General features: G+C 40.6%; 1 pseudogene across 1 annotated transcript; it reads left to right on the plus strand.

Annotated features, from left to right (window-relative positions):
* The first annotated feature begins 834 nt into the window (after positions 1 to 834).
* On the plus strand, positions 835 to 27242 carry LOC308090073 (threonine synthase-like 2; annotated as a pseudogene). Its single transcript has 12 exons — positions 835 to 877; positions 1754 to 1855; positions 2026 to 2117; positions 2238 to 2512; positions 5048 to 5113; positions 6129 to 6262; positions 12919 to 13005; positions 20458 to 20700; positions 21273 to 21418; positions 21828 to 21954; positions 24583 to 24737; positions 26884 to 27242. The product of its transcript is annotated as a threonine synthase-like 2 (transcript).
* Positions 27243 to 27537: the final 295 nt, after the last annotated feature.

Raw genomic sequence — 27537 nt, forward strand, 5'->3', positions numbered from 1 at the left:
TTACATGTTATGTTATGATGGGGCACTATGCCCTACTATTATGTGTAATGTGTAATACACTGTAACGTTCATCTTGCACACAACACATGATATCTCTGGGTCTTGATTTTTTTTTCATGTCTCTGCCATCAGCCAAAGTGTATGACTTAAAATGTACATATCTCTCTCTCCCCCCCCCCAGAGTCTGTGAGGTTGGTGAATGGGACCAGTATGTGTTCAGGTAAAGTGGAGGTTAAGTCTAATGAGTCGTGGGTCTCAGTGTGTGAAGGTGACTTTGACCAGCGGGATGCAGAGGTGGTCTGTAGGCAGCTTGGCTGTGGGACTCCTTCAGTCCTCCAGGGGGCGCTCTATGGAGAAGTGAACACTCCAATGTGGACCAAAGAATTCCAGTGTGAAGGCAATGAGTCTGTTCTCCTGGACTGTGGAACCTCAAACTCAACTAGAAACATAAGCTCACCTGACAAGACTGTGGAACTCACTTGCTCAGGTAAAAGACAAGTTAAACATTTGGTTTGGATAGTTTTTTTCATAAAGATTTTTTTTTTTTTGTACTGTTTACTGTCTTCTCTCTGTACAGAGACTGGTGATGTGAGGTTGGTGGGAGGAGCCAGTAAGTGTATTGGTATACTGGAGATGAAACACCAGGGAGAGTGGAGACCAGTGGATGGTTGGTCTGACTGGAACCTGAAGTCATCAGCTGTGGTGTGTAGACAGCTTGACTGTGGCTCTGCTGTTTCAAGAGAATGGAGTTCTGGTCTTACACATGAACCTGTGTGGTGGATTTCATCTTCCTGTGTTGGGTCTGAGTCTTCACTGAGGGAGTGTGGAACAAAGATGTCTGGTAATTCTACTGCCAGACTGGAGGTTATCTGTTCAGGTAAAACAAGGACTTCAACAATGACATATTTACATTATCTGTATCTATCTATCTATCTATCTATCTATCTATCTATCTATCTATCTATCTATCTATCTACCTACCTTTCTGTTGTTTCAGCCAATCACCTCTGTCTTGTTACAGATCTGCTGTTTAAGCCAATCATCACATTTGTACCCCCCATGAACGGGGTTTCTAAGGGCCAGCAGCAGGGGCTGCAGGTGTTCAATGGTTCCAGTTTCACCATCACTTGTTCCATCCAGCCACAGTACCCAGGAGGCTTCTTCAACCTCACCTTCACTGGATCCAACACAACTCACACCTACACCCAGACAGCTGTCAATCACTCACACAACACAACACACAACCTCACTGGATCCAATACAACTCACACCTACACCCAGACAGCTGTCAATCACTCACACAACACAACACACAACCTCACTGGATCCAATACAACTCACACCTACACCCAGACAGCTGTCAATCACTCACACAACACAACACACAACCTCACTGGATCCAACACAACATCACTGGTTACAACACCACTGGTTACAACTCAACACACAACACCACTGGTTACAACACCACTGGTTACAACTCAACACACAACACCACTGGTTACAACACCACTGGTTACAACTCAACACACAACACCACTGGTTACAACACACAACCTCACTGTATCTATCACAACACACAATATCACTGGATACAACACAACACACAACATCACTGGATACAACACAACACACAACATAACACACAACATCACTGGATACAACACAACAAACAACACCACTGGATACAACACAACTCAAAACCATACAGAGACAGCTGTCAATCAATCTGCCACCTTCCTGTTTACTGCAGCAAACCACACCCATCAGGGAAACTACAGCTGTGTTTATCACATCTACGTTTTTTCTCATCACTTCTCCTCTAAGAGCGAGGTCCTCTCTCTCACTGTCACAGGTAACAATTATGGTCTTTTCAAGTCACAATATGAAACTCAATTAAGCACAATTAAATATGACATACATTTAGAAATATCAAGCAAATTCCATGAAATATGCCTTCTTAATTAGAGCTGTTCTTTACATTATGTTTGATGTTCTCACATGTTTAACATATTTCTCTCACAGCTTCTCATCTGACATCTAACATCCTGAAATGTACCGTCACAGTGCTGGTGCTTTTGATCCTGATAACTGGTGGCCTCTATCGTCTCTGGAAGGTAATTATCTTTTTATTCAACATGAGACTGGACTGTAAATAAAGTAGTCAGACTTTTTTAATTGAAAAGAGCCACGTCTGAGCCAGTTATTTAAAACTGGTCACTGCTGTGTTTCTCCAGGTCATCAGAAGGCGTTGTGCAGGAGGAGCGCAGAACATTGACCTGGTTTACTATGATGTAATACAAGAGAACGTTGAGATAGTTTATTATAATGTTGCTCGTTCTGATGCTGAAGCTGGACCCAGTGAAGAGACAGAATACCACCAGTATGAGGAGGTGGATCAACAAGGAGGTGCTGAAGCTGGACCCAGTGAAGAGACAGAATACCACCTGTATGAGGAGGTGGATCAACAAGGAGGTGCTGAAGCGGCAGGACGAGGCAGGAGACCCCCTGTGTATGAGGTGGATCTCTAAAGGACAATTTAATTAAGTGTCAAAAGACGTGTTACACTACTTGTCTCTCAACGTTCTGAGTGTTGAGCATTCATACTGGCTGCGTTGCCACAGAACGTGAACAAGGAATTGGATGTAGTCTTTTTCTTCTTCCCAACCAATCAGAGTGTGCAACATTCTATTAAGCATCTGAAACATTTCTTCTTCTTTTTTTCAGAGGTACGCGTTATTTACGACACATTCTTTGTTGTTTTGACATAGCTTTCGTAGCACGACACGTCGACCTTCGCTCAATGCACAAACTGGCCTTAATGAGTTCATGTCACATCCATCACATAGCTGTCCATCACCTCAGTCTAAAGGTCTAAACATTTCACTGAAAAGTACAATGTACTAGAAACATCAACCACCCCACTTGCATAAGTTATATTGTATTAAAAAATGTATTCATTAAAACAAGTGACTTAGTGCCGCTTTAATGTTATATTATCAATACAATCTCAGTGTTTTGCCAATTATTGATCATAGTGTGTCCACCCTCATTATGTTTATCAATACTCCTATAATTTGACAAACCCCTGTAGTGCGTGGTGAGGCCCAAATTGGTTCTGCCCGGTTCTCCTCAGTGGCTGGAGCAATTGACCATTACCATGTGCATGCAACTGCGATTTCACCAAATATCAGCTGTTTATTAGCGTCTTTGTGTAAAATAATGTCGCCATGGTTACGGGGCTGCCCAGCTATGGGACAAACTGCCTCCCTGGTTGCCAGATCATGTGCGCATATCCCCCCACAGATGCGTCGACCGGGTATGGAGTAGTTAATTATAACTATCAGTAATTAGTGATCAATAGATGGATGTATCAATCCTTCTGTAAACAATCCAGGCCTATGCAGCACATGTGTCATATTTAATGAGTCATTCAGGTCATAGATTGTGTCATAGAGTCTGAGTTAGAGAACTATTGATATCTGTATGGATCTGGTTGGGTTGTAACGCTTGTTTCTCTTATTGGCACAATATAAGTAGGAGTTTTGTTAAAATTTGATGAATATAGATTTTTACTATACACTGCTTACTTGTATAATGCTTAAGGTAATTTTGTTGAGCGCCAAGTCTGAGGATCTGTTAATAATCAGGTAGCATTATTGTTGTATTGTCAACTACATTCATCATTTTGCCTGACTTTTTATATATCAGTGACGTGATCGTTTTTTTTTTGGTCCATGTTCTTTTACACAAGCTTGTTATTAGCAGTAAACCTTAGTGTATATAGCAATATAGATATTTAAAAAAAAAATGTTTATTGATCTTGTGTTGAAGTTGAAGTGAAAGTTGGTATTGGTCCATTATGAATGAGCCTATAGGATCCATCCAACCATTCAAACCATTATGGACGAGCCTATAGGATCCATCCAACCATTATGGATGAGCCTATAGGATCCATCCAACCATTATGGATGAGCCTATAGGATCCATCAAATCATTCAAAGCTCATGGACCTGAATGCTTCTTAACGACTGTAATGTTCGCTTTTGATTTGACATTTGACAGCAGTGGTAACCACTTACATTCATAGTTTAATTATGTTATGTTATATTTGTAATCTTTGTTATCTTATGAAGTGAAAAACCTCAATAAAGAATAAACTATTGAGTACAATTAAGTGTTTCCATCTCCTACATTTATTGTGTGTAGTACAGGAAGATGTCATTGGTTACCCTGAACACAAACAAATCAGCTCGTCATGGTTACAGCAGGTCCTTTTTTTTTAAGGACCGTAGTGTGAACGCTACCTAAGGCCTGATGTACGTACTGTTAAATCACTTTATGTTATTATCTGACTGTTACAGACGTGCTACTGACCGGTTGTTGAAGACCCTGCATGTCCCCTTTACACTGTAGATGAAAAGGTCCTTTAGCCCTGTGACTCTCAACCTTTTTCATTTCAAGGACCCCCAGTTTGATATGCATTAGACCACAGATCCCCATTTGACATTTTTTTTTAATATCTGGGATCATCAGTGTTTATGTAACTCTGAGAGCGTACACATGGATTACGGGTCCATTTGGTGGTCCACAGACCTGACATTGAGAACCAGTACTTTAGCCTTTCCTTTCCTCACCAATGTCTATCACCATGTTAAGCCTTTGGCTGATACACCCTAAAATACTGTATCTCAGTAATGGAAATATGATATCAAATATAAGACTGTGTAAACTTTCTCTACCATTGTAAAAAGTGGGTAAAGTTCAGGTGGTGGGTTTTATCTGTGGTGATGAATTTAATACTTTGAAAAATTGGCAAGTTGTGTTTTGGTCACATACACATTTAAACAACCACCTATATTCATACAGAATGCAATGTGATCGTAACAGAACATCCTAAATGTATACTGTAGGCTATGGAGTCAACATGCAATGACAGAGAGGAATATTAAATCAATGACGTAGGCTACTGTACTCCCACTGCACACACAGTGGGAGTACCAAACATGAATGTACAGCTGTAAACATGTCTGTGTCGTGTGGAAAGGGCCTCAGGCTCAGGGGCTCAGGGACCCAATATGGACTCAGCATCCAGCACTGCTAAACATACCTGGTGGGTTATTTAAGGGGTCATGACCTTTGTCGCCAATCGGGAGAGTATTTATCAGCTTACATTTTACAGTGTTACAGTTCACATTGTGTCTGCTCATTTCTTTGTGTCACCACTTCCAATTGCAATTGGTTTATACTGTATCCTTTGTGAGTTCTCTCGCCTGATTGGAGAAAAGAAAATGGAAAATGTGTTTTCTGTTTAATAAAGAGCTGGAGAGATATGGAGACTCCTGTTACAAACACTATAGCAATGAGTACTATCAGAATATGGAGATATTTAACACTTATATTAAAAAAAAGAAGGAAATCACGTACCATACTTTTAAATAGAAAAATAGAAACAATTGAAACATGAAGCAACACAATTCAAATATTTCCCACTGTTATAGCACTGTTATTTCCCACTGTAATACCATGTTTAGAAAATAGGCTAGCCTACTATGAAACATAACATTTACACCATAAAAGGAACCAAGGGTCATGACAGAACAGCTTTCAGTACATGATTGTCCATGTCAGGACTAGTAAATTGTGATAATCTGATGGATCTTCTATTGACGACTACTACATTCATGTTAAATGTAGCAATAATAACATATTAACCATTTATATTAATTTGTATTCAATAGCATAGTGTTGGCATCTATCTAAAGTACATAGATAGTGCTGGCTAGTTTCACAGAACTGGACACTGTTCTAAATAATAAACTGCTCAAAAAAAGTTCGGAAACTTCGGTCAATTATATCTCCCCTTTAATAATACCAATTGGTATTGAGTTTTATATAATCTTTATCGTTGATTAGTCACCTTTACAACGAGGTACAGCTTGCAAGGATCGGGCATTCGTGGAATGAGCAACACAGCTAAACGTGTGGGTAGCGCCTCCAAAAAATGTGCCAAAATCACCCAATATGCTTCTGTTGGTAATTGCTCTTGTTTTTAGCAACCTGCCAGCACACATTTGCTGAGAGGTGTGTGACTGCCTCACAGGTGAGTGACTGGCACCTGAACATAGGTTCAGGCCTTCCAGCCCTCCGTGGCTGGAAGGCCTGATTCTCCCACAAGCCAGACGCAACAGCTTGGGGTCCCCCAGACGATCTGACCCTGACCAAGTTGTGTCTCCGCTGCTTCGCTTCTCTACTGGCTGTGGTAACGGCAACCCTGCTCGACACTGCTCTTCTGCCTGGCCTAGGCATCCCTAAAGATAGTGCAACAAAGCTCCTCAGCTAGCTGAGTGGAGACAAAACCTAAAGGACGGATCTACAACTACAACTTCACGTTTCACCCTAAATCCAACGGAATTCCACCACGTCGTCACAAACAGACAACGTTCATCACTGGACATCGGACACATCACATGACAACTGTGATGTGCGGTAAACGCAGAAACAACTCTTGAATAAGATCAATTCAGCTGCTCATGGCATATCATTCTTATTTCATTTAACTGTTATTTTCTTACATCATTATAAAGTTAGGTTTAGCTTCCATCTGAATCCAGCTAGAACCTTGATTACATTTAATGTTGAGATTTTCCTTTTTATTAAATGTTGCATAGCTTAGGTTTGATTGAATGAATTCATATATTTTTAATATCAAATCTAGTTTGGTCATTGCTCAAGTTGAATTATTATTCCTTATAGAACACTGACATATGTTGACACACAGCTTAAAAAGGCTCTGCGAAGACAAGAACGTTTTCCCCTTCAGATCTTGTAATTTATTGGAATAAAATAATAATTGATTATTTTATAATCTTTGATAATTTCACCCTTGCTGTGATGGTGGTTTAAAGTTAAGGTTAGAGAAATTAAGCTTGTATTTAGTCATAAGTTGTCTTTGTCTGTTTCATGCTGGAACACAAGGGGTTAAAATTGAGACTTCATAAATGCTGCAGTGTGTCAGTGAGTGTGACGAAAGAGGATAAGAAACGACTAGAAATAGGAATTGCTCTTAAAGGACAGGAAACCACAAAAGCTGGGCGAGGAGCCAAAAAACAGAGAGTGTGACTCTGAGAGGAAAGAGTAGAAATACTCTACTAGTTTTACTCTAGTCTCTAGAAGAATAAAAATACTTAAAGACAGTAAAAGTTAATTAAACAAAAAAACGATGGAGGAACAAAATAATTATAAAGCGTGGTAATGCTTATTATTTGCTTAAAGATTGTATTAATCACTGGAAGAAGTGGTGGGGATGTAGTAATCACTGGAAGACATGTTATGGAGAGAGTAATGTTACTAAGCATGCGCTGACTATTAATAACAGTGTTGGGTAACGTGCGTTAGTAACGTAACGCTGTTACGTAATATATTACCGAAATGCGGTAACAGGTAACATAACGCATTACTACAAGGAGAAGCTGTAATATGTTATTATAATGACACTACGTTACTTTGTGCGTTACCCACCAAAGTGAAGGTGTCAGCGCGGAAAAAAGTGACGCTTCACCGGTGCGTTTCAATGCAGCCCTCCTTTAGCAGCCGCTGGTTCTAAATTTCTGCGTTTCTCGGCGTTTTTTTTTTCGTCGCCGTTTCATGGTGCCCCCCCAAGGTTGGTGCCCTGTGCTTCAGCATCTCAAGCCCGTTGGATAAGCCAACGCTGGCCACCAGTGCTGGTGCTACAGTTGTGCATTATGCAGAGCGAGGCAATGCCGATGGCAGCCTATAACACTGATTGATTATAGCCAGACTGTTTAAAAATAGCATATTATTATTGCAAAATAACAGGATGTATTGTAAAACATGCAGACCCCAGCTGTGCTCCAGTATTTTATTTATTCTGGGTAATCTATTTGAGAACAGCAAAACCGATCATGCACAAGTTTATAGCCTGAAACATGTCATGTCATATCGTGACCGTCATGGATGAACTTCAACCTGGTATTTAAACTTTCTCCCTTTTTGGCCGTACATCTACATAAACGTTCATATTTCAAATATAAAGTGCCGATCTCATGGCCACGGATGTTACAATCATGTACGTTCCCTCCGAAGTACCCGAATATTCTGAATTGTTAAATAAGAAGCATTTTAATCAGATTGCTGGCCATTTCCCCTGTATTTTCTCCATATGCTTTCAACTACGTGACCCTATCTGTTGGGAGGTGTATTGCACTCTGATACATTATAACTCGATGAGAAATTGGCCACCAATTGGATTAAAATGCTTTTTATTGAACGATACGGAAGATATGGGTACTTTTGAGGGCCCGAACATAATTGTAACATCCGTGGCCATGGGGTCAGCACTTTATATTTGAAATCTGAACTTTTATGTAGATGTATGGAGCAAAAAGTGAGCAAGTGCAAACACAAGGTTGAAGTTCATCCATGACGGTCGTAACTCGTAACAGACGACCGTGATGTGCTTGTATACGATCGCATATAACCTTTCCACCACGGCCGCATGGCTCATTTGCATGAGCCATGCGGCCGTGGTGGAAACTGGAAAGTAACTAAGTATATTTACTCAAGTACAATTTTTAGGTAGCCTATGTTTAACACTTTATTGGAGTAAAGAAAGCACCTTAAGGCTTAAACTGTTTACAGCACTTTCATTTGCATTCTATGCTGCTCATGCAGTCCTTGTTCTGTGGACTTTAATTTAAAAAAAGGTATAGAAAGAGGCTGGTGTCTTGTCATGTCATTATAGGCTACTTTATAAAAGGTATATGTATATTTATGAATTGATTAATTTAAGTAAATAAATAGATTCATTAATGCCATGTATAATCCTACCTTATAATTGATATGCCTGCCCATCTGCCATCTCTGTGTCCCAAAATTAATTTGTGGGCTAATAATAATAATACAAAATCTAGATTATTTAATTGTTCAATTTTCGCTTTTTAAAGTTTTTTAAGTAAATAAAAAGTAATATGTAATATTAATATATTACTGTTGCTCAGACAGTAATATGTAACGAAATGTATTACTTTAAAAGGAAGGTAATAAGTAATAGTAATATATTACTAAAATAAAGTAACTTGCCCAACACTGATTAATAATAATTAATAATGGGAACATCCAGGTTAAAGAGATAAAAACTAAAACACTTACGACAATAGGTGTCATTAAAAATATTCGTATACATTGTCTAAAAAACACGTAGACTACGGTCCTTTATGATGTAACCATGACGACCTGATTTGTTTGTGTTCAGGGTAACCAATGACATCTTCCTGTACTACACACAATAAATGTAGGAGATGGAAACACTTAATTTTACTCAATAGTTTATTCTTTATTGAGGTTTTTCACTTCATAAGATAACAACGATTTAACAGTACGTACATCAGGCCTTAGGTAGCGTTCACACTACGGTCCGTAGTGTGAACGCTACCTAAGGCCTGATGTACGTACTGTTAAATCACTTTATGTTATTATCTGACTGTTACAGACGTTCTACTGACTGGTTGTTGAAGACCCTGCATGACCCCTTTACACTGTAGATGAAAAGGTCCTTTAGCCCTGTGACTCTCAAACTTTTTCATTTCAAGGACCCCCAGTTTGATATGCATTCGACCACAGACCCCCATTTGACGTATCTTTTTTATATCGGGGATCTTCAGTGTTTATGTAACTCTGAAAGCATATACATGGAACCTAATGGACCTTACGGGTCCACCGTGGACCTGGACCTGACATTAAGAACCAGTACTTAAGCCTTTTTTTCCTCATCACCATGTTATGCCTTTAGTTGATACAACCTAAAATACTGTATCTCATTGATGGATATATAATATCTCTGCTGATAAATGGGAGAAAAAAAACAGCTAGCTGTATATATTGGTCACTTGCACCAGTGGTTCTAAACCTTTTCAGGCCACAACCCCCCATAATAATCATATTTGAACCAGGGATCCTCCAAAATAATCATAATTGAACTGGTGACCCCCCAAAATAATCACATTTGAACTGGTGACCCGCCAAAATAATCATAATTGAACTGGTGACCCCCCAAAATAATCATAATTGAACTGGTGACCCCCCAAAATAATCATATTTGAACTGGGGACCATCTAACAATATTTGAACGTGGGTCCTCCCACCCTGACAAGCACTTGGAATTGTACGAGTTGAAGCATTACATTTATTTGACTCGGTTCCACAGATACATATCGTGAATAGTAAATGAATAATAAAGAGCTGGAGAGATTTGGAGACTCCTGTTACAGAACAAACACTCTATAGCAGAGGTCTTCAACAGGGGGTCCGCGACCCCTAGGGGGTCCGCGGAGGTACTGCAGGGGGTCCGCGAAATTGCTGTTTGATTAAACAATATTTTTTTTTGAAAAAAAATAAAACCTTTTTTTATTTTTTTTCCCCCAAAATGTCAAATTGTCTTTAAACATAACATGAATCCATAGCAAAGTTTGCACACCATATTGTTGTGCATTGTGCCTCCATTTATCTGTTTGCTAAGCAAACAGATAAATGGAGGCACAATGCACAACAATATGGTGTGTTTATACATATTTTGTAGAGATTTTTTATTTTGCACACCTACTGGGGCAGGTGCGTAGGAGCAGGCAATATAAAACACAATTTTATACATAAATATACAATATATCTGGTAGCCCCCCCTACCCTACGAGGTAGGGGGTCCCTGCTCCATCTCCCCATCAGTTTGGGGGTCCCTGGCCTGAAAAGGTTGAAGACCCCTGCTCTATAGGACCTGATAAGCCCGGCCAGGAGTTCATCCAAAGAGCCTAGTACCTCCACGTGCCAGAGCCTCTCCTCTCCCCGGTCCCGGCAGAGTAGTTCCGGAGAAGCGGACTGAGTGGCCCTGTCTTTCCCTAAGAGGACTGACCGTGGGTAGCTACTGGGATGTAAGTCGGGGCTCGATCAACCCCGGCTGGGTCACCTGGGCGAGGGTGTATGTTGTATGTTACGAGACCCGAAACACCCGATGACCCCAGGCTACAACACTGATGATGTAGCCTGTAATTAGTTATTACAGGCTACATCATGGATGCACCATGTCAGGTGCATCCATTTTATGTTTTTCTTTATTTAATAGCAATGAATACTATCAGAATATAGAGCTATTTAACACTTATTTTAACAAAAGAAAAAGAAAGAATCACTTACCCTACATTTAAATAGAATAATAGAAATAGAAACTTGAAGCAACACAATCAAAATATTTTCCACTGTTACAACACATAATGTGTATAACATATTACCATGTTTACAAAATAAAATAGCCTACTATACATGAGTTTTACACCACAAATGGCAAGGGTTATGACTCACACATTTTCATAAAGGAAAACATAACAGCTTTCAGTACATGATTTTCCATGCCAGGGTATTCAAGTTTGATAATATGATGGAACTTTTAATGACCACTACTACATGCATGTTACAGCAATAATACAATATGTGTTAACTGTTTATATTAATTATCTATCTAAAGTACATAGATATGGTGCTGTAATAACATATTCATTAGCACAGTGTTGCCCTCTATCTAAAGTGAATCTGTGTAACTTAAGTAAATATGTTTTACTCTGTCGCTACCAGTGAATAATTTTTAGGCTATCCATTTTTCACTGAAGAGTGTAAATGTACTGTAACCATTTCCTAACCCTGTGTGTGTGCCTAATTCAAGCTCACCTCTACAGCGATCGCGCTGTTTTATACGTTTTTGTCATAAAGATTGTACATATCGGAAAAGCTGTCAGAGCATCTGGAGCAGAGGAGAGAGAGTGACCAATGGAATAGCAGGAAAAAAACGGTCAATTTGATCTGAAGTCTGTCTGTGTGGTGAGTGTTAAAAGGACCTATATGTGAAAAGGCTCTTACTTTTTGAAAATGCTAGCTGGTGTGACAGAACCACTTGACACTACAATCAATCAATCAATCAATCAATCAATAAATCGATAAATCAATAAATCAATAAATCAATCAATCAATCAATCAATCAATCAATCAATCAATCAATCAATCAATCAATCAACAAACAAACAAACAAACAAACACTAAAACCTATTTACTGTATATTTAGTTGACCGGAGTTCCCCAGGGCTACTAGTTCCCCTTTTTTTCCCTCTACGCTAAATGTCTTCGCCGAAAATAGCAGATCTACAAGCTGAACGTTGTGAGCTTGTAGATCTGCTATTTCCACCACATGTTCAAACCAGAATAGTGATGCTAGGGTTCATGTGGTTAATGTCACCTCATCCTGGGACATACAAGGTACAAACTAAAAACTGACTGCAGAGTTTTATAGGAACAAAGAAAGAAGAGATGAGATCGAAATGGGAATTCAGTGATTTTATGACCTGTCTGTTGACCTGTATGTTGATCTGTCTGTTGGCCGCATGTTTTTGTATGATGAACCTTTGACCCAACAACAGTGTGTAAATGTTAATGTATGTTTTGTCATGTACGCAGTGTCTCAGGTCTGAGTTGTCTTTGCAGCTGTTAGTTGACCTATTAGATTTAACTACATTTTGAAGCCTTTTTATCAGCCTTTCTTACAACCTTTTCGGCAACCTACGCTCCTCTAGAGTCTAGTTCAGCTGTATGGTCTCCTTCTCTTAACCACAAACGGTTCACAACCTGTTCATCTTGTGCCTTGACAGCAAGGGGCCACCAACAGGTTTCCTGCTCTGATGCACTTACAGTTGGAGCAGTTAGTGAGAAGCAGCAAGTAGCGCAGGGCAGAGTTGAGTTATGAATAATACACGTTCAGGGGTGGAGTGGAGGTCCGCCCCTCAGAGTTTGTTTTTACAAACGAGCCTTGGAACGTGCATTGTAAATACATTATGCTTTATGGTCTGTGACTGTGACACACAGATACACGCGCAAAACCCCGGACATTTGAAGGAATTTATAAACCCCCCACGGACAGGCAGACAGGCACCCAAAAGAGGACATGTCCAGGTAAGAGGACTTATGGTCACCCTAAAATTAATTTATTTTTTAATGAATTTTCTTTTCTCAGTTTTAAGCATAGCGTTCGCATGGATCAGTTGTGATGTAACATTGTTATAGGAACGTTAAAATAATGGTTGGATTGCTTGGGAAATTCTGTACTTTTGAAAGACATTAGAATATATGTTGTTGTAATTAATTGACTAATTTAGGAGTTATACCGAAGCTCTAAATAATTATGCTAAGCCGTTTGTAATGGAAGTTTGAAGACAGTAGAAGAGGCGATGTTTTTATGAATGTTAAAAATAATGTTGGCTTGTCTGAAAAAACATGTACTGTTGGTAAACATTTAGAATACATATTGTTGTAATTAAATGAGGAATTTACAAGTTAAATAGAAGCAGGGAAATATGTAAGAAAAGGAAGTTTGAAAGGGAAGTTTGGACGGTTTGAGACACAACACAGCCAGGGGTTTGGGAACATGAAAATCATATTTGACTGTGTTAAGAAATCCAGATACGGTTAAGAAAAATAGAACAAATGTTGCTTTAGTCAGTAATGTAGAAATTAGCTTGAAGTTTATGAATAATTTTGCTGGCCGTTTGTATAAGGGCAGGGTGTGGATGGTTCACACACACACACACACACACACACACACACACACACACACACACACACACACACACACACACACACACACACACACACACACACACACACACACACACACACACACACACACACACACACACACACACACACACACACACACACACACACATTTTCTGACGTGACAGTAAAGGCTAGCGTGTTATTGAAGCTAAAGGCGGTGTTGGCTATGTTGGAAAAATCCTTGTGCTTTTGATATAAATACAACAAACGTTGTTGAAATTTAATGAGTAATTTAGAAGTTAAAGGGAACCTGGAAATATGTCTGAAAAGTGGTTTTGTAATGGTCGATTGTGAAGCACAATACAGTTATGGCTTTAGGAACGTTAAAGTACTGTTTGACTGTGTTTGAAAAATCCAGGTACGGTTGAGAAAAATAGAACAAATGCTGCTGTGATGAAGTCAGACATTTAGAAGTATATCTGAAGTTTAGAAAAATGTTTGCTGGATGCTGTTGCAAAGGCAGATTTGACGTTTCTTGATACACATACATACACACAGAGACAAACACACATCACTGACACCACACACACACACACACACACACACACCCACACACACACACACACACACACACACACACACACACACACACACACACACACACACACACACACACACACACACACACACACACACACACACACACACTGGGGAGTAGTGATGAGCGGGTCGACCCGTAACCCGCGGGACCCGCGGGTCAACCCGCGGCGCGGGTAGGTCGAGTCAGGATTTCAGAGAAAATTATGCGGGCTGAGGGTGAGCGGGTCAGCCGCTCTCCACGAAAAAAAAAAAAAAAAACCCCTATTTTGACCAACATGCTTGTTTATTCAGCCCATGACAATGTTGTGTTACTGTAGACATTTAAAGGGACTTTGGGTACTTAAAAGAGCGCTATATAATATATATATATATTCCCACCGCGGGTCGCGGGGCGGATTGAGCCATAGATTTATATATGGGTTCGCGGGGCGGGTTGAGGCGGGTCGCGTTCCGTCGCGGGTTGGGGCGGGCGGGTCATGAAAAAACCCGACCCGCACATCACTACTGGGGAGACTTTTACATTCACTCATGTGACATGAGAGAAAGAAGGAAGACTGACTGGCAGAATCACATATACAAAGAAGCTGTTGAATTTCCTACAAACTCTGATCATAATAAATATACATTTCAAGCAGAGCCAGGCCACAGTGGTGAATACCAGTGTATTGGTGTTCTTAGCTCAGCTCCCGGGGTCTTTGAGTGAAGACTTCACAGTTTTAAAATAAATGGCAAAACTTAGCAACTCTACAAGCTATAGGCTAGTACCTAAATATTTTACCACTGCGCCATCCATCCGTTATGCATGCTGGTATTAGATATTAAACTGGAGCTAGTAGCTCCGTGTGTGTGGGAGAGTCTAGAGAACAGCACTAGAGGAGAGGATGTGGTAACAGAGCAGTAATTAATTGTAATTAATTGAATAATTTAGGAGTTATACCGAAGCTCTAAATAATTCTGCTAAGCCGTTTGTAATGGCAGTTTGAAGACAGTAGAAGTGGCGATGTTTTTATGAATGTTAAAAATAATATTGGCTTGTCTGAAAAAACATGTACTGTTGGTAAACATTTAGAATACATATTGTTGTAATTAAATGAGGAATTTACAAGTTAAATAGAAGCAGGGAAATATGTAAGAAAAGGGAGTTTGAAAGGGAAGTTTGGACGGTTTGAGACACAACACAGCCATGGGTTTGGGAACATGACATGTGAAACCTTCAACCTGACCACAAGCCTGAGCCTGGCAAAGGCGCTGGAATTTCCAAAGGGCACATAATGCCCTAAAAAAAACACCCAGACTACCCAGATTTAGAGGAATATCTCTTTTTAAATTAACACTAGGAATCAAGAATTATACTGAAAAAAAATAACTCCCCAAACTGAACAATATTCATACAAAAGTTAAAGGTGGCTGCCGTCACTGATGATCTATATGAGCAATACAGCATGCATTACTCTACAACAGTGGGACAAAACCTTGTTGCCCTGATCATGAGGTACATTGACAAAAACTATTTTTGCAAGAAGAGCCACAACCTGCCCCAAGCCTGCCCTAATTACTGCAGCTATTACTTATATTTAAGCATTTACTTGATTGCCTAGAAGTGTCTGCCAGTCAGCAATTTTGTGATCAATCAAAATTGTATTTGCAAATTGTCAAATGACACTGGACTTACAGAGCGAGAGCGAGAGAGGCCCATACTTGACAAACTATTTTAAATGAACAGTATAACAGTACTAGTAATAGTTTGTTTTTGTCCACACATACCTATCGATCGCAAATCCAGACAGATCACTTGTCTGCGCGTCTCTGTGTGTCTCTGTGCTCTCCTCGTTGAGTGGACATGTGTGTGCGCACGGCCAGGTTAGGTTTTGATAGGGCATATACTAAGTTGTGCACGGTATCGCGCACCGAAAATAGCCGATCTACAAGCTCACAAGGCGTCGCAGTTTGTAGATCGGCTATAATTCTGTGTCTCCGCCAGGCCGAAAGGCATGGCGAGAGAGTATGTTCTACCTCCTGTCCGTCCGTCCGTCCGTCCGTCCGTCCGTCCGTCCGTCCGTCAGTCTGTGTGTCTGTGTGTCTGTGTGTCTGTGTGTCTGTGAGCAGCTAATCTCAGGCACCGTTGGCCCGGTCGCTGCGAAACTGTGCACACACACTCCCTGGATGCCAATTCAGAACCTCTGCCAATTTTTCACATGGGCCTGTTATAGCGCCACCAGGAGGCCGATTTGTGCAAAACCCATTTACTCAGATTTTATCCAAATGTCATGCAAATCGGTACACAGTATCTCTATAGTCATGTGATCAACACTGACCTGTCCGATTTTCCATATTCCATCCTCATTGGCTAAGGTTGGCTTCCAAAATGTGCAGGATTGGTCTGTTTTGAACAAAATGCCTCAAATCATGAACGCAGCTTGCACTTTCCGTGCAATTTCACACGCAAGGTCCCATTGCCGTGAAAGGCCCAAGAAGAAATGGCACCCTTTTCACATTGGCCTATTATAGCGCCACCAGGAGGCCACAATAACCTACCTGACCTGGCGGAGACCTGTGCTCAGAGGAGCACTTTTTCTAGTTCAAATTGTCTTAAGAAATAAGCATGCAGGCACAGCCATGGGTTACATGCACTAAATCCCCCGAGAAAAGTCTACGCCCCCATGTGAGACCAACCACCTGTAGGACTCTGGCCCACCCAGACTAGCAAGACAGTAATGACTACATGACTTAATCAAAGAAAGTATAAAGGACAAAAACAGCATGGGCACAGAGCTCCTACTAATAAAACAAAAGGACAATATTTAAAACAAACATACAATAATATTGTATTGTACTGTATTGTATAGTCAGCCATGCTACCTTAATAAGATGCCACGCCGTCATCAGTGCTCCCTGAGGCAGGGCAGATCAAAGTGGTTTTCAGTAGATTCTTGACACTCCAGATTACAATCACCAGGACACAGACCCCACAACTATGAGAGTGTACAAATGGCTCCACATTTGGTGCCACGTGTACACTGTTGAGTGAGTTACAGACCTGTAAGGGTCCATTTGGTTCCTAACAATCAATCATTTAGCTGGGGACCCCGTGGAACCCTCTCAAGGACCCCTGGGGGTCCCCCGACCCCACTTTGAGAACCATGGTCTATGGTAAGGAGCGACCGCCATGGCAGGAGGCGGAGCCAGCAAGAGGAGGTGTGGCAAAGTGTAGACAAAATCTATACTTATAGACCCTATTCCTGGCCACGCCCCCTACCGTCTCTGGCATGCGATTTAGGTCTGTGACTTCCTGTAGCAGCCGGCAGCCAGTCTGATAGATGCTTGTTTTACCAAAGCAGACGTGTTTGTAAAAGGTTGTTATTAACAATGCAAGAGAAATGGTGACATTCATGCACATCAGTGGTGGAAAAAGTACTCACATTTTTTACTTAAGTAAAAGTATCAATATTGCAATGTAGAAATACTCTGTTACAAGTAAAAGTCCGGACCCCCATGTCCTCATCCCTCCCGGTGAGCTGTGGGGTTCCTCAGTGCAGCATTCTAGGGCCGTTACTGTTCCTTCTATACATTAAGGACATGAATGCTGCCTGTAATTGCAAATTGTTCCTGTTCGCTGATGACTCGGGAGAGGACAAGTTGCAAGTTGAGGAGGCGCTCAGCTCCGAACTCTCAAAACTCTGTACTTGGCTTACCGATAACAAACTGTCACTACACCTTGGGAAAACTGAATCCATTCTCTTTGGGACCAAACATTCCCTCAGACATATGGATGTAAATGATTTCAAGGTCTAAGTCGATGACACAATTATCTCTAGCAAAGAAGAGATTACCTATTTGGGTTGTATTCTTGACAAATACCTGACAGGTGAAAGCATGGCGACAAAGGTGGTCAAAAGAGTCAACCAGAGAACCAAATTTATGGGCAGAGTTTCCTCTTTTGTCAACCCTCAGGCCCTCAGGACCCTCTCAGGGCCCTGATTCAGACACTTTTTGACTATGCTTGCACCTCTTGGTACTCCAACACCTCAGTGTCACTGAAGACTAAGCTTCAAACCTCCCAAAACAAACTGATTCGGCTACTCCTCGGACTGGGGCCCATGAACCACCTTTCTCCCACCCATTTTGCCAGCGTAGGCTGGCTCAGGGTGGAAGACAGGGTTAAACAACAAAAAATGGGACTGGTCTTCAAAATTGTAAATGCAAATTTGCCCGATATGCCCCCTATTCCAGCCTATCTGAGTAAATACCTCCAAAAGGTTAGCGACACCCACAGTCACAATACCAGAGGGAGCGTTAACAACAATTTGGTACCACCCACCCATAAAACAAACATGGGCAAATTCTCCTTCTACAGCACTGCCACCCAGGATTGGAATAGTCTAACCCTATCCCTCAAAAAATGCAGTTCGCTGGGCTCATTTAAAAGAGTCTTTTAAAAAATCACCTTTCAGGATGCCAAAAGAGGAATAGTGCCATTTTCTTTTCCCGTTAGACAGCCGACCCCCCCCCCCCTGTTCTTGTACATATATATTTTTTCCCCCTTTTTTATTTTTTTTGTTGTACATAGTGTTGTTTTTTGGTATTGATATTTGAACCGTGGTGCCACTATATATGTCTATGAATTGAATACCAAGGCCCTCATTGGAAACAATTCCACAAGGACTTTCATGAACGGACCTGTTAGACAAAGTATTTTAAATGTAACTGTGTTGTTTTACATTTTTTGCCAAATAAAATATTCAATCAATCAATCAATTCAAAATGTACAAGTGTTGATATCAAAATGTACTTAAAGTACCAAAAGTAAAAGTACTCATGCAGAATGTCCCATTTGACAAGTATTTTCAAATGTATAAATATATTACATCTTTTGAACATAGCAGATCTACAAGCTTGTAGATCTGCTATTTTCAAATGGTCGAAATGTATGTAGGGCTTAAAGGGATATTTCACTTTAAAAAAAAAAAAGTTTGGTCATTTTGTCGTCTACTCAGGCTTTTGTGAGCCCCCAGACAGTTTTTAAGTTGCTTGATTCAGTATTTAGATATTTGATATACATTTTATCAGACACGACCTTACAGGTCTGTAACTCTGACAGTGTACAAATGGCACCAAATGTGGAGCCATTTGTACACTCTTATAGTTGTGGGGGTCTGTGTCCTGGTGATTGTAATCTGGAGTGTCAAGAATCCACTGAAAAACAACTTTGATCTGCCCTGCCTCAGGGAGCACTGATGACGGCGTGGCATCTTATTAAGATAGCATGATGGTATAAATTGCACCCATTTAGCAGAAAAAAAATGTAAATTATTACTGCAAAACTTACCCCTTAAAGGGCAAGACCACTTTGGTGACATTATGAAAATGTCAATTTCCTGTTGATTTTGCCATTTTTAATAAGAAGAAAACCCGGACTGGATCCGTGGATCCGGATCCAGATCTTCAAATAGTAAAATCAACAGGAAGTTGACATTTTTATTAAAAAAACAAACAGTACTGGGTTTGGTGATGCTCTATATTGTCTGAATCGACTTTGTTTGGGTTCATTTACGTGCTAAAAGAGCGACTTTGAGAGCTGTTTTACCGTACAATGTAAGTCAATGAGGAGCATATTTTGAATTATCAATTTCTAATCAATGGAGCAATTATTTTTGATTTCTTGCCCACCTTTGGAGTTACATCATGGCAAGGTAACTACACAACCCAAACCTCTACCAAAGTGGTCTTACCCTTTAAGGCCTATTTTATATTTGAAAATAGCTGATTTACAAGCTCACACAATGCAACACTTTGTGAGCTTGTAGATCTGCTATTTTCTAAAAAGTCAACACACACGCACGCACGCACGCACGCACACACACACACACACACACACACACACACACACACACACACACACACACACACACACACACACACACACACACACACTTTCAAAGTATCTCTATCTCTCAATGAAGTTCAGGGCAATATTTGTCATGATGATGAAGTCATGATAGATTTACTTAAACAGAAGGTGGCTAAAGGAATCACATGCACAACTAGAGAGGATCATGTTGTGATTACAAGGTGTAAGTGATGTTTTGGGTGCATGGCTGTAGGTGAGACAGTCAACAGGACACACAGGGTGAACTCTATGAACTGGGGTCAGAGGGTCAATACATCTATTAGGGTGAATGTATGAGATATTCCCTCTAGATGGAATCTTCCTCTTGCTCATTGTCTTCATCTTTATGTTTCCGTGTGCAGCGGACGGCAGCTCAGACGACATTGACGTTCCCATACGGAGGCTGTTCGCTGACCAGGAGCTGGTGAAGAGCCATGGCCTGATGAGTCTGAACTCTGTCAACTGGTCCAGAGTGATGATCCAACTGGCTCACTTCATCTACGCCTACCTGCACCTCAGCACCATGGAGCAGCAGGCCCACCACCACAACCCACTGCCTCCTCTGGAGGTGGTGGTGCCCACCGGAGGAGCAGGGAACATCGCAGGTGAGATCCATTCATCACATCTAATGGGATTGTACTATCGTTAGAATCAATTATGAGTCCATTTGTTTTTACACTTTCAGGGTTAAATTAATACAAATTATCATTTTTTTAAAACTTATTAGATATGTTACAAAATACACATGTTGCTCTTTTTCTTCATTTCATATGAAAACAGAGAATCATAGAAAAAGAATGAGATATTGAATCAAGAAAGAATCAAGAATCAGGAATCAAGAACTTTCTTGTCACATCACAGGTTTACACGTGTAAAGAAGTGGGTGAAATGTGTTTTTGCATAAGCTCCATGTTTTTGAAGAAAAAGGAGGGGGTGGGGCGGGGAGTAAGAAATCCAACATTAAATAAGCATGTCAGAGAGTACATAAACAAACTAAAATCGAGATATCTACATATATATGCACATAGCATAATGCCAACAGATACAGTATGTACATGAGGTTAAACATACTGTTAGGTGTGAAAGTGTTAACACATTGGTAGGTCCATATATCATAATTTATTTGCATGACTTGTTTGTAAAATAGTGTTGAGTCATGTGTTCTGTCTCCTATCAGCCGGCTGCATTGTGAAGCAGATGGGCGTGCCGTTGCGTCTGGTTGCCATGGTGAACGCCAACGACATCGTCCATAGGACGGTGCAAAGCGGGGACTTCTCCATGACCGACACTGTCACACAATATATACCCGCTATAGACATCCAGGTACTGTCACTGTCACACACACACTGTCACACAGACACTGTCACTCTAGTCTCACGAGTTGCCTCCCACAATGTTCAAATGCTTCTGTCAAAACGGCCACTTTCGGCGATTTTTGATTGAGTTTTGTCCATTGTCGCCCGTTTTTCTTTAATAACACGGGCTGGGAAGGTCGGATACCTGAGTAAAGTTCACTTTGAGTTGCATCCAACACATTCACTGCCATTTCCGTCGGCCTTACCGTTAGATCACTAGAGGCATTTGAAATGTATTTTTTTTAAATTATCACGTTAATTATCACCCCAGGGCACTCGCCCCTACGGCCTATGGATGATCAGGCCTTGTGTATATGTTTCCATAGGATCCATACATCATGTATATGTTTTCTATATGTCTCCATATGTTTCCATAGGATCCATATAACATGGAGCGTGTGTTCTGGCTGCTATCAGGGAGAGATGGAGCCTTTAGTGAAGGACTTGATGGAAGACTTTCAACGTTCTCACAGAAACACCCTGCCTGAAGCTCTACACAAACAGGTTCATTACACTACAGAAACACCCTGCCTGAAGCTCTGCATAAACATGTTCATTACACTACAGAAACACCCTGCCTGAAGCTCTGCAAAAAAAGGTTCATTACACCACAGAAACACCCTGCCTGAAGCTGCCTATAATTGGCATTTTTATTGCTGTTGTCTTGTATTGATGACAATACACATTTTTTATTTTATTCTATTGACACCTAGCCTATCAGCTAGCGTTAGCTACACATAATCATCTCCTCAACTAATAATAACAAAACTATCACTGATTCTGAGGATGAGGCAGACTGCATCCCAGTGATCCAAACAATGTTGTTCACCACTATCATTGTTGTTATACAGTAGTTGTGGTGTGGACTCTGCCATGCCCTTCAGTTAGAACGGTTTTTAAAACAACATATTTTAAAATAGTAATATTAAAAGTAAAACAACATATTTTAAAATAGTAATATTAATAGTAAAACAACATATTTTAAAATAGTAATATTAAAAGTAAAACAACATATTTTAAAATAGTAATATTAAAAGTAAAACAACATATTTATAATTATAGTTATATGGTTCTTGGCACATCCAGTCAGATAACCTTGGGTAAGGACAATGGCCACGATTCATAACGAGGGTCGTAAATATGGGGTAAATAAAGTTTGTAAAGGCCGGTCGTATTTTGGTAGTCACAAACGGACGTGCAATTCCCAAAGGGGTTCGTATATCACAGAGACGTGCGTACAACCAGTGCGTATGACCAGGTGTGATGATTACTCTGGAAGGCTGCGTCCAACAGCATCCAACTTTAACGTCACCGTGCTGAACCGTGCTAAACAGCGTTGCCATGTTCGCTTATTATAAGCGAATTTCGGCTTATTTTTCTGTAAAGTTGCTTGTAAATATTGGTAGCTGTGGGGACCGCGGTTTTTTGGGCTTGTTTCTAAAGTGTAGTTGGTTATTTGGGCTTGCTTCACAATTGTTCAATTGTTTTAACCGGTGGTTCTCAAATATTTTTATGACATGGACCCCCAAGTTAATATGTAGGCTAATTTATCCCTATAAGCCCCATCTGAAATGTTTTGTGCCAGCTGGAGGCAGATTTGTGTTGTTAGAATGTTTAAAAAATCTTCCAAATATTGCACATTTTATTACAAGATTTCTTTTAAATATAGCAGATCTACAAGCTCACATAATGCTTAAAATGGCCTAAGTGCCAGTTGCTTCTTTTGGGCTTGTTTTCCTAGACCTGGTTGCTTATTTCTCTCACAACATCTGGCAACGCTGATGAAAGTTTGAAGTTCAACTCCGCCTCGTCTAAAGATAACAGATGCGGCTTCGCATCGCCTTGACAGCTTACTGTTCTGTCTGGAAACGGATCACGTAATAAATGCTCTCATGTGTAATGAGAATAAATAAGTTTACAAGGTTTAACCCCATTACCAAATAAAAGGCTAATAAAACGTGGAAAGGATATATATAAGCCTTTTCTAATGAACATTGCGGACTTTTACCAAGGTAAAAAGATGATGAAATCCAGCATACAAGTGGAACGCTGCTATCCGATTATGGACCAGAGCTTATTGATTACTTATTGATTAAATTAGTGCATTTTTGATTAATATATCACTGTCCTACGTCGGAATGGGGAATATTAGATCTGTTGTGTGTGGTGTTCATGTGATCAAAATACAGTAGAGTAGCCTACAGTAGACTGTTAGCCTACAAATTAATACTGCAGCACGGACAGAGGTGCGTCAGTCCCTCCGCAGTTTCATTAAGGCATCATAGCCTATTTTCATTATTACATGACACTTTGGCTGAGATGGCCCGCTGGCAAACACACTGAGGGACGGGGACCTAATAATTCAACTCTAAATGCAACTGATAGCCTAGAAAATAAATACAAAGCGGTGGAATCTACATCATGTCTATAGTTTGACATTTATTTTTTTATTTTTTATATATATGTGTTGACAAATGTTGGGCATATATATATTTTATTTGAGGTTTGCCACTGTTGTAATTGATTTTGGCATGAAGAATAAAGCATTCTAAAGACATACGCACATTTCAGCCCTGGTAAGACAGCCTCAGGGCTGACCTGAGAACGTGCGCACCTGACGCACAAAACACAGACCAAAAAACTTTTATGAATCCGACTGCAGGTGTAGGATTTGTCCTAAATGCCGGTAGGTACAAAATATGGTCGTAAATTCTCCTTCTCTCTAGTGTTCTCAAACCTTTTAGCTCAAGACCCTAAATAGAAATTAGACGTTTGCCCGGGACCCAAACCAGTGAAAATAGCAGATCTACAAGGTGCTATTTTCACTCATTCTTAAACATTAGTTTTTTGTTTATTAATTAATGGAAATTAATTGATTATTTTTATTTATTTATGATGAAATATTCATTTAATTCATGAAAAGTTGTGATTTCTATTGTTTTAATTATATTTTTTAGCTTTTTTATATCTTTTTAAATATATACATAGGCTATCTATATTGTTTAAATGGAAGACACAACAAAGGGGTAATTTACCCATAAAAATGAGTCCATGGCCCAAACATGGGTCCTGACCCACTGTTTGGGAAACAGTGGTCTAATGGGTCTGTGGTTGTGCTCTCTCTCTCATCAGTTATCCCAGGCCATGTGGACACAAACGGTGACAGATGAAGGCATTGTGAGCTCCATGAGGAGATGCTGGGAGGAGAACGGCTACTTGTTGTGTCCCCACACAGCGGTGGCAGTGTGGCATCACTACCACTGTCCCCACGACCCTGCAATTCACAGGTGAAAGGTCATCACATTGTTTTTAATGCAGCAACAGGCACAAAGTATGGAGTACCCAAACCCTGTCTGACGGTCATTGTGCATGACTCACCAGAGCATTTGTTCCTAATCTGGTGGTGCCTATTATAGCCTATTCACCTTATTCCTGGCTTCCTCCACTGCGTCACCATTGCCTCTTACATTGAGTTTTTCTCTGTATGCTGCTTCATTGTCTCCACCAGGCCGAAAGGCTTGGCGAGAGAGTATGTTTTACCCTCCGTCCGTCCGTCCGTGTGTCCGTGTGTGTGTGTGTCTGTCTGTCACCAGCTAATCTCCGCCACCGTTTATCTTGATCGCAGCGAAACTGTGCACACACACTCCCTGGATGCCAATTCCGAACTCTTGCCCCACATGGGCCTTTTATAGCGCCACCAGGAGGCCGATTTGTGCAAAACATATTTTTTGACAGTACTCCTTCAGATTTTGTCCAAAGATCTCGCAAATCGATACACAGTATCTCTATAGTCATTAAAGAAAACAATTCTTTCAGATTTTTCATATTCCATCCTGATTGGCTAAAAATGGCTTCCAAAGTTTGCAGGAGTGCTCCATTTTCAACAAAATGCCTCAAATCATGAACACAGCTTGCAATTTCGGTGAAATTTTGCACGCATATTTCCACTATGCAGAGGAAGAAATGCCACTTCAAATTTTCAAATCAGCCTCATGGTGGCGCTATAACAGGCCGATTCATGTTTTTACCTATAGCTGCACCGATCTGTGTAAAACTTTGTATGCGCACTCCCTAGAGGTCAAGGAAAAACCTTTGCCCTGCATTTCTCCCATCTGCCTTTTATAGTGCCACCAGGAGGCCGTCTTATGTAAAACACATTTCTTTATATTACTCCTTCTGATTTTATCCAAATTTTACGCAAATCGGTACACATGATCTCCATAGTCATGTGATCAAGACGGATGTGTTTGATTTTTCATATTCCATCCTGATTGGCTAAGATTGACATCTAAAGTTTGCAGTAGTGGCTTGTTTTGAACAAAATTCCGCAAATCATGAACGCACCGTCTGATTGCGGTCAAACTTTGCACGCACATTCACACTATGTTGAGGAACAAATGCCACCCTTTTAACATTGGCCTGTTATAGCGCCACCAGCAGGTCTAATTTAGCAAAAAAAATGTTGCACAAAATGCCTCAAACCATGAATGCAGTGTCCGATATCCGTGCAAGGCCTAAGAACAATGGTACCCTTTAAACATTGGCCTATTATAGAGCCACCAGGACGCCACAATAACCTACCTGACCTGGCGGAGACCTATGCTCCGAGGAGAACTTTTTCTAGTTCAATATCTGTTCACTTCCTCCCTAGTAGGGTACAGCAGGTGTAATGCAGGTAATCAGTGTGTTGCCAGATTTTGGCAAAAGAAAAAGCGGCCAGGTCTATGAAAACAAGCCTAAAAGAAGCAACTAGGCTCACTTTACATTGACTATTAGACAATAGCAGATCAACAAGCTCACAGTGTGTCACATCACGACACGTTGTGAGCTTGTAGAATATTTTTTTACACATTTTAACAACACACATCTTGTATGGGGGTCCCTGCCACCACATATTTTCAGATGGCTGTCTGCAACTCTGTTGATATTAATCAACAATAAAACAAATAAAACATTAGAAAGCAAGCCCAATTAAGCAACTACACTTAAAAAAAGCCCCAAATTGCTTAATGTAAGCAGACATGGCAACACTGGTAAACGGGAAACTCATTGATATGGGGCTCCCCACCTCCCCTACTCCCCTACCTGGCCACGCCCACAGTGGGCATGGAATAAGGTGAATAATTCAAGAGTTAGAGCCCAAGAGGTTCTTCCATGGCCTACTGAGAGTGTGTGTGCAAAGTTTGACGCTGATTTGTTCAGCGGTGCTTCAGATTTGCTGTTCACAGACACACAGACAGCAGGACCATTCCGGCCTGGTGGAGATAAATATTGATGCCAGGTTGAAAGTGGCCACTTTAACCTTTTCCCCAAATCAGTTATTTTATTCAAATCTATTACATCCTATAATCCATTACATTACAATCAGTTTGATTAACTGCTGCACCCCTAGTCTGTAATTAGTTATAATTAGTTAAGCATGTTTTCTTCCAGGTGCTACGTAGCTACAGCCTCTCCCGCCAAGTTCCAGACGGCAGTGGAGAGGGCAGGGTTGACCTTTGACCCTCCAGAGTCGGTGAAGGCGTTGGACCAGATGGCCACCCGCTGCCAGAACCTGGAGAGGAGTCTGGACTGGAAGACTGACTGGGAGAACCGCCTGAGAGAATGCATCCAGTCTATATACACATCTAGACAACCCAGACTTACCACAAACACTTGATTCATGTTATTGACAATACGTTGTTTAAATTCAGAATGGTCGATTATATCACTGTTTCTCAACATCGGGTCTGTGGACCACCAGTGGTCCAAATGGACCCTTCATCCATTTTTTCAACCTTATCTTCATACAATTGATCCTCTCTAATGCTTATTATAAAATGTCACCATTTCTGTATACTCACTCTGTGTCTCATTGGTGGGCTGTGGACAATTCAGAAACCTGGCTATTATAAGCTAATAGAAACTACACCCTTTCTCTTCCTGGAAAGTTAGCATGCTGAAATAGAAGATATTTGCCTTACATTATTAAAAAAAAAAAATGAAATCTTGTTTGAAATGACCAAACCTGTCTACCGATGATGTCACTGGTAGGCAGGTTTCTGAACTCTGAGACACAGACTGATTGGACAGAAATCTTATAATTAG

The sequence above is a fragment of the Gymnoscopelus braueri genome (assembly GCF_963280865.1).
Source record: "Gymnoscopelus braueri genome assembly, chromosome: 8".
In the NCBI taxonomy this organism is placed as follows: domain Eukaryota; kingdom Metazoa; phylum Chordata; class Actinopteri; order Myctophiformes; family Myctophidae; genus Gymnoscopelus; species Gymnoscopelus braueri.